The sequence below is a fragment of the Leuresthes tenuis genome, unplaced genomic scaffold (assembly GCF_036924035.1).
Source record: "Leuresthes tenuis unplaced genomic scaffold, fLeuTen1.0.hap1 SCAF_12, whole genome shotgun sequence".
NCBI classification, from domain to species: Eukaryota; Metazoa; Chordata; class Actinopteri; order Atheriniformes; family Atherinopsidae; genus Leuresthes; species Leuresthes tenuis.
The window spans coordinates 11,607,735-11,622,915 of NW_027325366.1; the positions used below are offsets into that span (position 1 = coordinate 11,607,735).

At 40.6% G+C, this 15,181-nt stretch overlaps 1 non-coding gene across 1 annotated transcript; it reads right to left on the bottom strand.

Annotated features, from left to right (window-relative positions):
• Positions 1–12,683: 12,683 nt before the first annotated feature.
• LOC140265938 (U5 spliceosomal RNA) lies at positions 12,684–12,797 on the bottom strand. The gene has a single exon (XR_011906618.1). It is a non-coding gene; the product is annotated as a U5 spliceosomal RNA (small nuclear RNA).
• Positions 12,798–15,181: the final 2,384 nt, after the last annotated feature.

Sequence of the window (15,181 nt, forward strand, 5' to 3'; positions counted from 1 at the left end):
GGAGCGGATGTGTTCGGCTACAAGAAGGTGTGACAGTCCGACCATGGTTTGTAAAAAGCGGGTAAGAAAAGGTGCGAATGTCCGACAATGTATGATCAAAAGAGAGAGCGGAGGTTTTCGGATACACGAAGGTTTGAATGTCCTACCATAGTTTGTAAATAGCGGGTAAGAAAAGGTTCGAATGCCCGACCATACACCATAAAAAGCGGGAGCGGAGGTGTTCCGCTGTAAGACGGTGTGAATGTCCGACCATAGTTGGTAAAAAGCGGGTAAGAAAAGGTTAAAATACCCGACTGTACACAATCAATAGCGGGAGCGGAGTTGTTCGGCTACAAGAAGGTGTGAACGTCCGAACATGGTTTGTAAAAAGCAGTTAAGAAAAGGTTCGAATATCCAACCAAACATAATCAAAAGCGGGAGCAGAGCTGTTCGACTGCAAGTAGGTGTGAATGTCCAGCCATAATTACTCACAAACGGGGGAAGAAAAGGTAGTATTGCCAGACCATACATGATCAAAACAGGGAGCGGAGGTTCAGCTGCAAGGTGTGAATGTCTGACTATAGTTTGTAAAAAGCGGGTAAGACAAGGTGCGAATGCCCAACAATGTATGATCAAAAGAGAGAGCGGAGGTGTTCGGCTGCAAGGTCTGAATGTCCAACCATAATTTGTAAAAACCGGGTAAGAAAAGGCTCGAAAGCCCGACTATACATCATCAAAAGCGGGAGCGGAGGTGTTCAGCTGCAAGAAGGTGTGAATGTTCGACCATAATTGCTGAAAAATGTGTTAGAAAAGGTAAGAATACTGGACCATACATCATCAAAAGCGGGAGAGGTGGTGTTCGGCTGCAAGAAGGTGTGAAAGTCCGACAATGGTTTGTAAAAAGCGGGTAAAAAAAGGTTCGAATGCCCGAATATACATCATCAAAAGCGGAAGCGGAGGTGTTCGGATGCAAGAAGGTGTGAACGTCCGACCAAAGTTTGTAAAAAGCAGTGAAAAGCGAGAAAAAGCATTTCGTGAGTTCTGCATGATTTGGGATTTTGCTTATAAAATGCATTACTTCACTCAAACTATGTTAAAACTAATTTGTCCTTTATATTTACCATGTCTAGAAATATTTAAACAAAAAAACAACGTTGTACTTTGCAGTAAAAGAAAGAGCAAATCTAAAGTTTCAGGAATCCGAGTATAAGCCTGCTTTCATGAGTTCTGCACGATTTCGGATTTTGCTATAAAATGAATTGCTTTGCTCAAACCAAGTTAAAACTGCTTTGTCCTTCCATATTCATCAATGTCTAGATCGACTTCAACAAAGAAAAACATTGGACTTTGCAGTAGAAGAAGTTGAAATCCATCTACACATTGATAAATATGAAGGACAAAGCAGTTCCCACTTGCCCATAAGAAAATAAGCTTATTCTCGGATTCCTGATCCTTCAGTGTTGCTCTTTCTTCTACTGCAAAATACAATGTTGTTCTTTGTTGAAGTCGATCTAGACATTGATAAATATGAAGGAAAAAGCAGTTTTAACTTGGTTTGAGTGAATGAATTCATTTTATACATAATTTTATACATTTTTGTTTAAATCTATCGAGACATTGATAAATATGAAGGTAAAAACCGTTTTAACATAGTTTGAGTGAAGGAATTGATTTTATAGATAAAATCCCAAATCATGCAGAACTCCTCAAAAGGGGCGTATGGCTTAATCACAAGTGTGGTTCTTTCTCATTCAGGGTAGTATGAGGAAGTTTATGCTTGAAATATATGTAGAAATGGGTACATATGATGGACAAAGCAGTGTTAACTTAGTTTGAGTGAAGGAATTCATTTTATACATAAAATCCCAAATCATGCAGAACGTATGAAAAGAAGCTTATTCTCGGATTCCTGATCCTTCAGTTTTGCTCTTTCTTCTACTGCAAAATACAATGTTGTTCTTTGTTGAAGTCGATCTAGACATTGATAAATATGAAGGAAAAAGCAGTTTTAACTTGGTTTGAGTGAATGAATTCATTTTATACATAAAATCCGAAATCGTGCAGAACTCATGAAAATAAGCTTATTCTCGGATTCCTAAAACTTTTGATTTGCTCTTTCTTTTATTGCAAAGTACAACGTTGTTTTTTTGTTTAAATCTATCGAGACATTGATAAATATGAAGGTAAAAGCCGTTTTAACATAGTTTGAGTGAAGGAATTAATTTTATAGATAAAATCCCAAATCATGCAGAACTCCTCAAAAGGGAGGTATGGCTTAATCACAAGTGTGGCTCTTTCTCATTCAGGGTAATATGAGGAAGTTTATGCTTGAAATATATGTAGAAATGGGTACATATGAAGGACAAAGCAGTGTTAACTTAGTTTGCGTGAAGAAATTCATTTTATACATAAAATCCGAAATCGTGCAGAACTCATGAAAATAAGCTTATTCTCGGATTCCTAAAACTTTTGATTTGCACTTTCTTTTACTGCAAAGTACAACGTTGTTTTTTGTTGAAATCTATCTAGACATTGATAAATACAAGCCGAAACTCTGCTGCCGCTTTTGATAATTTATGGTTGGGCATTCTTACCTTTTCTTACCCGCTTTTTACAAATTATGATCTTACATTCACACCTACTTGCAGTCAAACACCTTCTCATCCACTTATGATCATGTGCGGTTGGGCTTTCGCACCTTTTCTTACCCATTTTTCAGTAATTATGGGTGGACATTCAGACCTTCTTGCAGCCGAAAACCTCCGCTCCTCTTTTGATCATACATTGTCGGGCATTCACACCTTGTCTTACCCGCTTTTTACAAACTTTAGTCGGACATTCAAACCTTCTTGCAGCTGAACCACCTCCGCTCCCTGTTTTGATCATATATGGTCTGGCAATACTACCTTTTCTTACCCGTTTGTGAGTAATTATGGCTGGACATTCACACCTACTTGCAGCCGAACACAACCTCTCTCGCTTTTGATGATGTATGGACCGGCATTTTTACCTTTTCTAACACATTTTTCAGCAATTATGGTCGGAGATTCACACCTACTCACAGCCGAACAACTCCGCTCCCGCATTTGATGATGTATAGTCGGGCATTCTCACCCTTTCTCATCAGCTTTTTGCAAATTATGATCTGACATTCACACCTACTTGCAGTCGAAAAGCTTTTGATTATGTTTGGTTGGATATTCGAACCTTTTCTTAACTGCTTTTTACATATTTTGGTTGGACGTTCACACCTTCTTGTAGCCGAACACTTCCACTCCTGCTTTTGATGATGTATGGTTGGGCATTCACACCTTTTTTTTGCCCATTTTTCAGGAATTATGGGTGGACATTCACACCTTGCAGCTGAACACCTCCTATCCAGCTTATGATCATGTGCGGTTTGATTTTCGAAAAGTTTCTTTCATGTTTTCTAGCAATTATTGATGGACATGTAGACCTTCTTGCAGCTGAACACCTCCGCTCCCATTTTTGATCATACATTGTCAGGCATTCGCACCTTGTCTTACCCACTTTTTACAAACTTTAGTCGAACAGTCACACCTACTTGCAGCCGAACACAACCTCTCTCGCTTTTGATGATGTATGGACCGGCATTCTTACCTTTTCTAACACATTTTTCAGCAATTATGGTCGGAGATTCACACCTACTCACAGCCGAACAACTCCGCTCCCGCATTTGATGGTGTATAGTCGGGCATTCTCACCCTTTCTCATCAGCTTTTTGCAAATTATGATCTGACATTCACACCTACTTGCCGTCGAACAGCTCTGCTCCCGCTTTTGATTATGTTTGGTTGGATATTCGAACCTTTTCTTAACTGCTTTTTACAAACTTTGGTTGGACGTTCACACCTTCTTGTAGCCGAACACATGCACTCCTGCTTTTGATGATGTATGGTTGGGCATTCGCACCTTTTTTTTTACCCATTTTTCAGGTATTATGGGTGGACATTCACACCTTCTTGCAGCTGAACACCTCCTCTCCCACTTATGATCATGTGTGGTTTGATTTTCGAAAATTTTCTTTCATGTTTTCTAGCAATTATTGATGGACATTTAGACCTTCTTGCAGCTGAACACCACCTCTCCCGCTTTTGATGATGTATGGACCGGCATTTTTACCTTTTTTTAACACATTTTTCAGCAATTATGGTTGGAGATTCACACCTACTCACAGCCGAATAACTCCGCTACCGCATTTGATGGTGTATAGTCGGGCATTCTCACCCTTTCTCATTGGCTTTTTGCAAATTATGATCTGACATTCACACCTACTTGCAGTCGAACAGCTCTGCTCCTGCTTTTGATTATGTTTGGTTAGATATTCGAACCTTTTCTTAACTGCTTTTTACAAACTTTGGTCGGACGTTCACAATATCTTGCAGCCGAACACCTCCGCTTCCGCTTTTGATGGTGTATATTCGGGCATACGAACCTTTTCTTACCCGCTTTTTACAAACCAAGGTCGGACTTTCACACCGTCTTACAGCGGAACACCTCCGCTCCCTCTTTTGATAATTTATGGTTAGGCATTCGCACCGTTTCTTACCCATTTTTCAGTAATTATGGGTAGACATTCACACCTTCTTGCAGCTGAACACCTCCTGTCCCGCTTATGATCATGTGCAGTTTGATATTCGAAAATTTTCTTTCATGTTTTCTAGCAATTATTAATGGACATTCAGACCGTCTTGCAGCTGAACACCTCCGCTCCCACTTTTGATGGTGTATAGTCGAGCTTTCGAGCCTTTTCTTCCCCGGTTTTTACAAATTATGGTTGGACATTCAGACCTTCTTGTAGCCGAACACATCCGCTCCTGCTTTTGATGATGTATGATTTGGCATTTACACCTTTTCTTACCCATTTTTCAGTAATTTTTGGTCGGACATTCAGACCTTCTTGCACCTGAACACCTCTGCTCCCGCTTTTGATGGTGTATAGTCGGGCTTTCGAGCCTTTTCTTCCCCGATTTTTACAAATTGTGGTTGGACATTCAGACCTTGCAGCCGAAAACCTCCGCTCCCTCTTTTGATCATACATTGTCGGGCATTCGCCCCTTGTCTTACACGGTTTTTACAAACTTTAGTCAGACATTCACACCTTGCAGCTGAACCACCTCCATTCCCTGTTTTGATCATGTGTGGTCTGGAAATACTACCTTTTCTTCCCCCGTTTGTGAGTAATTATGGCTGGACATTCACACCTACTTGCAGCCGAAAAACCACCTCTCCTGCTTTTGATGATGTATTGTCCAGCATTCTAGTCTTTTCTATCACATTTTTCAGCAATTATGATCTGACATTCACACCTACTTGCAGTCGAACAGCTCTGCTCCCGCTTTTGATTATGTTCGGTTGGATATTCAAACCTTTTCTTAACTGCTTTTTACAAACTTTGGTCGGACGTTCAAACCTTCTTGCAGCCGAACACCTCCGCTTCCGCTTTTGATGGTATATATTCGGGTATTCGAACCTTCTCTTACCCGCTTTTTACAAACCATGGTTGGACTTTCATACCTTCTTGTAGCTGAACAACTCCACTCCTGCTTTTGATGATTTATGGTTGGACATTCGCATCTTTTCCTACCCATTTTTCAGTAATTATGGGTGGATATTCACACCTTCTTGCAGCTGAACACCTCCTCTCCCGCTAATGATCATGTAAGGTTTGATATTCGAAAATTTTCTTTCATGTTTTAAAGCAATTATTAATGGACATTCACACCTACTTGCAGCCGAACACCACCTCTCCCGCTTTTGATGATGTATGGACCGGCATTCTTACCTTTTCTAACACATTTTTCAGCAATTATGGTTGGAGAATCACACCTACTCACAGCCGAACAACTCCGCTACCGCATTTGATGGTGTATAGTCGGGATTTTTCACCCTTTCTCATTAGCTTTTGCAAATTATTCTCTGACATTCACACCTACTTGCAGTCGAACAGCTCTGCTCCCGCTTTTGATTATGTTTGGTTAGATATTCGAACCTTTTCTTAACTGCTTTTTCACAAACTTTGGTCGGACGTTCACACCTTCTTGCAGCCGAACACCTACGCTTCCGGTTTTGATAGTGTATATTCGGGCATACGAACCTTTTCTTACCCGCTTTTTACAAACCATGGTCGGACTTTCACACCTTCTCTTAGCTGAACAACTCCGCTCCCTCTTTTGATGGTGTATGTTCGGGCATTCGAACCTTTTCTTACCCGCTTTTTAAAACCAGGGTCGGACTTTCACACCTTTTAGTAGCCGAACAACTCCGCTCCCGCTATTGATTGTGTACAGTCGGGTATTTTAACCTTTTCTTACCCGCTTTTTACCAACTATGGTCGGACATTCACACCTTCTTACAGCGGAACACCTCCGCTCCCTCTTTTGATGGTGTATGTTTGGGCATTCGAACCTTTTCTTACCCGCTTTTTACAAACTATGGTCGGACATTCAAACCTTCTTGTAGCCGAACACATCCACTCGTGCATTTGATGATGTATGGTTGGGAATTCGCACCTTTTCTTACCCATTTTTCAGTAATTATGGGTGGACATTCACACCTTCTTGCAGCTGAACACCTCCTCTCCCGCTTATTATCATGTGCGGTTTGATATTCGAAAATTCTCTTTCATGTTTTCTAGCAATTATTGATGGACATTCAGACCTTCTTGCAGCTGAACACCTCCGCTCCAGCTTTTGATGGTGTAAAGTCGGGCTTTCGAGCCTTTTCTTCCCCGGTTTTTACAAATTATGGTTGGACATTCAGACCTTCTTTCAGCCGAAAACCTCCGCTCCCTCTTTTGATCATACATTGTCGGGCATTCGCACCTTTTCTTACCCGCTTTTTACAAACTTTAGTCGGACATTAACACCTTCTTGCAGCTTAACCACCTCCGCTCCGCTCCCTGTTTTGATCATGTATGGTCTGGCAATACTACCTTTTCTTACCCATTTGTGAGTAATTATGGCTGGACATTCACACCTACTTGCAGCCGAACACCACCTCTCCCGCTTTTGATGATGTATGGACCGGTATCTTACCTTTTCTAACACATTTTTCAGCAATTATGGTTGGAGATTCACACCTACTCACAGCCGAACACCTCCGCTCCCGCATTTGATGGTGTATATTCGGGCATACGAACCTGTTCTTACCCGCTTTTTACAAACCATGGTCGGACTTTCACACCTTCTTGTAGCTGAACAACTCCGCTCCCACATTTGATTGTGTACAGTCGGGCATACAAACCTGTTCTTACCCGCTTTTTACAAACTATGGTCGGACATTCAAACCTTCTTGTAGCCGAACACATCCACTCCTGCTTTTGATGATGTATGGTTGGGCATTCGCACCTTTTCTTACCCATTTTTCAGTAATTATGGGTGGATATTCACACCTTCTTGCAGCGGAACACCTCCTCTCCCGCTTATGATTATGTGCGGTTTGATATTCGAAAATTTTCTTTCATGTTTTATAGCAATTATTGATGGACATTCATACCTTCTTGAAGCCGAACACATCCACTCCTGCTTTTGATGATGTATGGTTGGGCATTCGAACCTACTTGTTGCCCGTTTTTCATTAATTATGGGTGGACATTCACACCTTGTCGCAGCCAAACACCTCCGCTCCCTGTTTTGATCATGTATGTTTTGACATTCGCACCTTTTCTCACCTGCTTTTTACTATTGTCTGCCAATCACAGCTTCCTCTCCACCATACTTGTATGGTAGGAAATTCTCACCCACTCTCATCCGAAGACCTCTCCACCCGCTTTTGTTAATATTTAGTCGGGCATTCGAACCTTTTCGTACCCACTTTTTACAAATTATGGTCGAACATTCACACCTACTTGCAGCTGAATACTTCCGCTCCACCTTTTAGTGATGTATGGTTGGCATTTGCACCTTTTGTTACCCTCTTTTTATACTGATTGCTGAAGATTAAGTTGTTCTTTCTCAAACTTCAATTTTTTTGTTGAAACTTGATTTGAAGTGGATAAATAAGGAGGACAAAAAGTTTTAAGTCACGCTGATAGAAGAAATTAATTTTATAGCAAAATCTGTATTTCATCATATGTCGAGAGATGCTTATTGCTGAAGAAGTTCTTTCTCATTCTACAAAGTACAACGTTGTTTATCGTTGAAACTTTATTAGACATGAATAAATATGAAGGACAAAGCAGTCTTAACTTGGTTTGAGTTAATTAATTCGTTTTATAGGAGAATCCGAATTCGTGCTTATTTTCGGATTCCTGAAGAATGAGTCTGGTTCTTTCTCATAATACAAAGTTTGTTGTTTATTGTTGAAACTTCATCAGAAGTGAAGAAATAAATGAATGCCTATCAACAAATGTGGGATCTAAACTCTACTGCTTCCTCTAAAATAATTTCTTTTCTCAATTCAGAAATGTGTGTGTGTAAGTCACAACACCCGTGACACCAAAACGGCTTTTTTTTCTCTCTTTTCTCTACACTCTGCACTATGAGCACACACACCAAATCAGAAAGGCTTTTTTCTCTCTTTTCTACATTATGGACTGTGGGGACACAAAACCGCTCTCTCTTTTTTTTTTTTGATTGTGTGCCAGGGCGTTGTCTCACGTATTAGATTATGCTTAAGATACGAATGGGTTTATCAGTCACATCAGAATCCATACATACTGATCCTCCCGTAATAAAATGGTCGGATCTTATCAAACACACTTTGTTTCTTGTGACAATCAAGTCAGCGAAACAGCGTATACACGTCAAGACACTGAATCAAGTTTGCCACAAGAACTCATAAGTTTGGCAGTATTGCTCTGCCGTCAGCAATCATACACCCATTTTATTTTCGTGAGACGTGCAGGCACCTGTTCATCTACTGTTCTATCACTATGAATTAGTTTATCTATTATCAATAAGGATACTTCTACAACTACTATCAAAGTATGTCCAGACTTCTTATGTTGTCAGTTGCTATATATGAATAAGTGGGTAGCTACTGACAAGCATTAAGCATGTCACACAGCCCAAACATATAACATTTCAGGACACTTACACAACACATTCAAATCAAACAGTCAGACAACATACAAGAACATATAGCCGGCAGCCGGCATTGCTCCCTGCCTATTTTCATACAGCTCACTATGTGTGTGCACACCTTTATTCACAAACTCTTCAACTTATACTCTTTCACCGAAGCTGCTACAGCTCGATTGGCCGAATACCCTTAGATCCTATTTCTGTGAATTTGACATCTGCCTTACATATAACAGATTAGCGGTTTAGCAGTTTTAATTTAGTTTGAGTGGAGGAATTCATTTTATAGCAAAATCCGAAATCGTGAAGAACTCATGAAAGTAAGCTTATTCTCGGATTCCTGAAACATTAGATTTGCTCTTTCTTTTACTGCAAAGTACAACGTTGTTTTTTTTGTTTAAATCTTTCTAGACATGGTAAATATGAACGACAAAGCAGTTTTCACATAGTTTGAGTGAAAGAATTAATTTTATAGATAAAATCCCAAGAGTCTGCAGAGAAAAGAGAGTGAATGCGAAGTAGACTTTAACACGGCTATGGGAGCGAGCCGAGTGTGGGCTAACCGGGAGAATTGCTTGAAAGAAACGCGACACCGAATGAGTGGTCAGAACAAAGCCTCAATACGGTGTTCCCGTGGTGTTTGTGGCTGCCTTGTCTTTTGCACAGAGTAAAAGACAAGGCAGCCATCGAATAGATTGTTTCTACTTGGTCAGCCGAGGAGCAGGGGGGGTGGGCAAGCGTCTCAACCAAGCAAAGCTCACCAAGTAGGAACAATCGGGCCCTTTTCGATGGCTGCAACACCTGAAAGAGATATTGATGCGAGACCCGATCAAATGCTTTTTCAAAGTCTAAATTTAAGATGACAAGCCGGGTGTTTCTGTCTCTAGCGTAATCAATGATGTCTCGAATCAGTACGAGGCTGTCGGTGAGTTGTCTCCCTGAGATGGCACAAGCTTGGTCTGGGTGAATTACCTCCTCTAAAACAGAGGACATCCGTGTCGCTAAAACCTTGCTAAAAAGTTTACAGTCTAAGTTTAAAAGTGTGATGGGCCTCCAATTCTTTAGGTCAGTCTTATCATTTTTTTTATAAAGTAGAGTCACTATTCCCACTCTAAAACTGTCAGGCAGTCGGTCGAGTTTTTCAAAATCTTTAAAAACATCTAAAATGTCTGATGATAAAAGGTCCCAATAGGTCAGATAGAATTCTGCAGGAAGCCCGTCTAAACCCGGAGTTCGACTTCTCTTAAAACCTGTTAGGCATTTTTTTAACTCTAAAGCAGTAAAATTCTGTGTCAAGTGTGCATTCTCTTTTACGGTTTTGTCAACGAATTTTAAGATTTCTGCCGATGTTTCCAAGTGCACTGGTTTCTCTTTGTACATGTTACTATAAAAGGTATGTACAGTTTCAATCATCTCTTGTGTGGATTTTGTTAAAAACCCATCTTCTCTTTTTAGATTTTGAATACACTCCTTTTTATTTATAACTTTCTTTCTTTTTCATCTTCCTCAATTTCCTGCTCCCTGCTTCTTACAAAAATTCCTTTACTCTTTATTTCTGCTAAAACTGACATTTCCTTTTTGACATCTTTGATTTCTTCTTTAAAGTCTATGCCACACTGATTTAGTTTAAAGTAGCGCTGTAAGCGTTTATGTAGTCCCATCATACATCTATTCTCTTTCCTTTTTTTATGTTTACCTTGCTGTTTAAAAAAAGTCTGGGTCATTTCCTTCACCATTTCCCACCATTGTGCATGTGTTTCGTAGAGGTCTTGAAGGGTCTGCCACTCTTTATAACATTCCCTGTACTGACTGACTATGATTTCATCCTCCAACAGGGAACAGTTGAGTTTCCACAGACCACTTCCTACCGTCACACCAGAAGGGGGTGAAAGGGTGCAGGAGAGCATAAGGTGGTCTGAAAAGAAAACAGGGGTTAATCTAACATCAGTGGGTGGGCAATCTCTAGTAAAGAAATAATCAATGCGAGAGGCTCTGGTGCCATCATGACTAAACCAGGTGAAGCCCTCCTCTCTGGGATGCATGGTTTTAAAACAGTCAGTAAGCTTAAAATCCCTGCATATGCCCTGAAGTAAAATCGAAGTCTTATCCACTTTAAAATCTACCCCTGCTCTTTTTCTATCTTTCCTGCTCAAGATACAGTTCAAATCCCCTCCTACAACTAAAGGTACTTGCCCTAGCATGTAAAGCTGTATATCTTCTAAAAGGTCATACCTTTCATTTTTTCCATTGAAACCATAAATATTTAAGAGGTTAAAGTCTTGCCCCATAAAATTCAAGTGTGCTAAAAGTGCCCGTCCGTCTCTCACCACTGTGCTACCTTTCACCAGAACATGCGGATTTTTAATTAGAATGGCCACACCATCATTTTTATTTTGATTTGAGCCACTCCATATCGATAAATGGGGCCACATTTCCTCCCATTGTCTATGGTTTTTTAAAAAAGGTAGTCCACATTCTTGTATTAAAAACACATCTGATTTTATGGAGTCTAAGAAGGATAAAATACTCTGGGCTCTTGTCTTTGATTTCACACTTCTCACATTTAGTGTTGAGAAGGTGAGAACCATTAAAAGCATAAAGGAAAGTAGGTATGTCATTTTCGTTTTTCTAAGTTATCAAAACAAATTACACACAGGTTATTTCTTGGGAAACTAGCTCTTCCTTCATTTCTTTAGGTGAAAAGTGAGTAGGGTGATCTATATTTCCTTTTCAGACTCTCGGTGTTGGCCTCTGACGCAATGTTGCATTTAACTTTGAGTCCCTGGGGGTTGATTGCAGAGCTGAAGTTAAAAAGGAGAGCTCATTTGGTGAGTCGGAGGGGAAGACTCTAGGTTCTTCCACTGAAGAACTGTCTGAAAGGGACCTAACCCTTCCCCTCTTCTCTGATACCACTGGGGAATCAGAGGCTCAGATGCCTTCCTCTTCGGCTGTTGACCTTCGGGGAGGTGAGTATCTTCACTAGACTCACCTGTCTGCTCTTCCTCCTCATTTAGCGTAGCTCCACCCTCTGCCTGTGAATTCTCACAGACTTCAACACTGAGTGGTGAGGCCTCTACAGGCCCCTCCCCTTTTTGCTCCTCACTTCCAATCCAAGCTTTTGGCGGGAAGTTTGAATTTATTGGGTCAACCTCTTCACTTTGTTCACCAACTGCCACCTTTGGTCCTTCTCTTTGTTGGCTTGACTGTGGCTTTACCGTCTTTAATTTGTTGGCAAAAGATTTAGGGCAATCTCTGAAGAGGTGATTTAATTCTCCACAGAGATTACATTTCCTGCCATTTGGACACTCTCCAAAAGTTTGCCCAATTTCTCTGCTCTTCCCACATAACACCTTGGTACAAGCCTCAACCAGGTGCCCATGCTCACCACACTTGCGGCAGAACTTGGGCTGCCCCTGGTAGTGGATGTAACCTCGGTTTTCAAGGTGGCCAGAGTGTCGCCCACCCGCTGCACTGAGCACTCTTCAGCCATTTTAAATGGTATAACTTTGCACTCCCGCACGCTCCAGCAAGCACCATTCAAGCAACAACTTTGCACTCCAGCTTCGAACATCGGCACAGTCGCAACAAGTAAGGCGACTCTACTCAGAGAAGTCACTCTGCACAGTAAGAAGATTTCTTTTGCACAGACAGAAAGGGCTTCACCCGCAAAGGTAAAGCCTGCCAAAAATAGAAACAACTCATTAGTGCTGCTCTCCACAGAAATCTTTAGTAAAAGGCGAAAGACTTGTACGTTATGAAGAGAAACCAGAGTACGATTAGCCGTCACTGCGGGAGCAGGGCATCAGGCTAGTTGGCATAGCCACCTTCCCCATGGTGAGCTTTGCTTGGTTGAGACGCTTGCTCCCCTCCCCCCCTTGCTCCTCGGCTGACCAACTAGGAACAATCGGGCCCTATTCGATGGCTGCCTTGTCTTTTACTCTGTGCAAAAGACAAGGCAGCAACAAAAACACCACGAGAATCCCATATTGAGGCTTTGTTCTGATCGCTCATTCGGTGTCGCGTTTCTTTCAAGCAATTCTCCCGGTTAGCCCACACTCGGCTCGCTCCCATAGCCGTGTTAAAGTCTACTTCGCATTCACTCTCTTTTCTCAGCAGACTCTTGGGATTTTATCTATAAAATGAATTCCTTCACTCAAACTATGTGAAAACTGCTTTTTCCTTAATATTTACCATGTCTAGAAAGATTTAAACAAAAAAAAACAACGTTGTACTTTGCAGTAAAAGAAAGAGCAAATCTAATGTTTCAGGAATCCGAGAATAAGCTTACTTTCATGAGTTCTTCACGATTTCGGATTTTGCTATAAAATGAATTCCTTCACTCAAACTAAATTAAAACTGCTAAACCGCTAATCTGTTATATGTAAGGCAGATGTTCATTTTCACCGAAATAGGATCAAAGGGTATTCGGCCAATCGAGCTGTAGCAGCTTCGGTAAAAGAGTATAAGTTGAAGAGTTTGTGAATAAAGGTGTGCGCACACATAGTGTGCTGTACGAAAATAGGCAGGGAGCAATGCCGGCTGGGGTATATGTTCTTGTATGTTGTCTGACTGTTTGATTTGAATGTGTTGTGTAAGTGTCCTGTTGAATGTTACATGTTTGGGCTTTGACACGCTTCACTGTGGTTGTTAACTGTGTGGTATATCCTGATATGTTATATGTTTGGGCTGTGTGACATGCTTAATGCTTGTCAGTAGCTACCCACTTATTCATATATAGCAATTGAATACATAAGAAGTCCGGACATACTTTGATAGTAGTTGTAGAAGTATCCTTATTGATAATAGATCACTAATTCATAGTGATAGAACAGTAGATGAACAGGTGCTTGCACATGTCTCACGAAAATAAAATGGGTGTATGATTGCTGACGGCAGAGCAATACTGCCAAACTTATGAGTTCTTGTGGCAAACTTGATTCAGTGTCTTGACGTGTATACGCTGTTTCGCTGATTTGATTGTCACAAGAAACAAAGTGTGTTTGATAAGATCCGACCATTTTATTACGGGAGGATCAGTATGTATGGATTCTGATGTGACTGATAAACCCATTCGTATCTTAAGCATAATCCAATACGTGAGACAACGCCCTGGCACACGATTAAAAAAAAAAAGAGAGAGAGCGGTTTTGTGTCCCCACAGTCCATAATGTAGAAAAGAGAGAAAAAAGCCTTTCTGATTTGGTGTGTGTGCTCATAGTGCAGAGTGTAGAGAAAAGTAAGCCGTTTTGGTGTCACGGGTGTTGTGACTTACACACACACATTTCTAAATTGAGAAAGGAAATTATTTTAGAGGAAGCACTAGAGTATAGATCCCACATTTGTTGATAGGCATTCATTTATTTCTTCACTTCTGATGAAGTTTCAACAATAAACAACAAACTTTGTATTATGAGAAAGAACCAGACTCGTTCTTCAGGAATCCGAAAATAAGCTCTATTTTATGAGTTATGCACGAATTCGGATTCTCCTAAAAAACGAATTCATTAACTCATACCAAGTTAAGACTGCTTTGTCCTTCATATTTATTCATGTCTAATCAAGTTTCAATGATAAACAACGTTGTACTTTGTAGAATGAGAAAGAACTTCTTCAGCAATAAGCATCTCTCGACATATGACGAAATACAGATTTTGCTATAAAATTAATTCCTTCTATCAGCCTGACTTAAAACTGTTTGTCCTCCTTATTTATCCACTTCAAATCAAGTTTCAACAATTAAAAAAAATTTGTAGTTTGAGAAAGAACAACTTAATCTTCAGCAATCAGTATAAAAAGAGGTGCAAATGCCAACCATACATACCTAAAAGGTGGAGCGGAAGTATTCAGCTGAAAGTAGGTGTGAATGTTCGACCATAATTTGTAAAAAGCGGGTAAGAAAAGGTTCGAATGCCCGACTATATATTAACAAAAGCGGGAGGAGAGGTCTTCGGATGAGAGTGGGTGAGAATTTCCAACCATAATCTATAAAATACGGTGAAAAAAAATATGTGAATGCCTCATAGAACACTAAAAGCGGAAGTGTTCGGCTGCAAGAAGGTGTGAATGTCCGACTATATTTGGTGAAAAGCAGGTGAAGCAAGGTCTGAATGCCCAACCTTACATCATCAAAAGCGAGATCAGAGGTGTTTGGCTGCAAG